General features: G+C 36.9%; 1 long non-coding RNA gene across 1 annotated transcript in view; it reads left to right on the forward strand.

Annotated features, from left to right (window-relative positions):
* The window catches only part of LOC128250904 (uncharacterized), a 202036-nt gene that overhangs the window by 50847 nt on the left and 150118 nt on the right, over window positions 1–1071 (forward strand). The window lies entirely within an intron of this gene.

Consider the following 1071-nt stretch of genomic DNA (forward strand, 5'->3'; position numbering starts at 1 on the left):
ATATATATATATATATATATATATATATATATATATATATACACATACATACATACACACGACTAGCTACTTTCAGTTTCCGTTTACCATATCCACTCAGAAGTCTTTGGTCGGATGAGGCTATAGTAGAAGACACTTAACCGAGGTGTCACGCAGTGGGACTGAACCCGGAGCCATGTGGTTGGGAGGCAAGTTTATATATATATATATATATATATGAATATATGTGTATATATATGCATATGTATGTATGTGTCTATGTAGTATGTTTGTGTGTATTCATTAGCACACAGGTCGTCTGCTTAGGGGTCAGACAGTTTTCTTTCCGCGAAATTTCACACAGATAAGACCACGACTATTAATTTCCGATAGAAAGTGGTTTTATCAACGGAAGAAACACAACACAAATCACACTTATAGCGTATTTAACAGAAATTCTGTTTCCTGCCTTTCTTAACCCTAGAAGAAAAAAAAATCGGACAATTATTTGATCAACGCATTGGTTTAGTTTTTCTCAATAATCATTACTGCTTAGTCTCACTCATTTCAGTCATTGTACTCTTAGATATGCTGGCCATTGTGCTCTTAGAAATGCTGTCGGTCGTTCAAGGAGCATTTCTGCTTATCACAATGCATCAACAGTGATATCAGTGAGTTTGTTGAAGACTGGCAGAACGCCATACGTTGAACGATTGACGTAAACAGTTTGAGGAACACATACTAAATGTCTGTGAAACTTGATGGATGTGAATGGTTCGTCATAAAACTAGTGTAGATTATATTTCCCCCACCATTAGAAGAGCCCGATCAATGGTATAATGTGATACAACAAGTTGATAAAGTTCTGTCGAGTCATTTGGCGAATTAGGATTAACGAATAATGTAACCGACAGTACGGAAAGTATGTTTTCATGAAATGCACGCATAACATCGAGAAACTAAATGTTTCTCGATACGCTCCAGCAGATTCGAATGTGAATATCTGGTCGGTGTTGCTTTTTATTAACCGTGAACATCTCACCCACCCCATTTCCACGGCTATGTTCATAACACCTGATATATAAGATCGGA

This window comes from Octopus bimaculoides, chromosome 26 (assembly GCF_001194135.2).
Source record: "Octopus bimaculoides isolate UCB-OBI-ISO-001 chromosome 26, ASM119413v2, whole genome shotgun sequence".
Classification (NCBI taxonomy): Eukaryota; Metazoa; Mollusca; class Cephalopoda; order Octopoda; family Octopodidae; genus Octopus; species Octopus bimaculoides.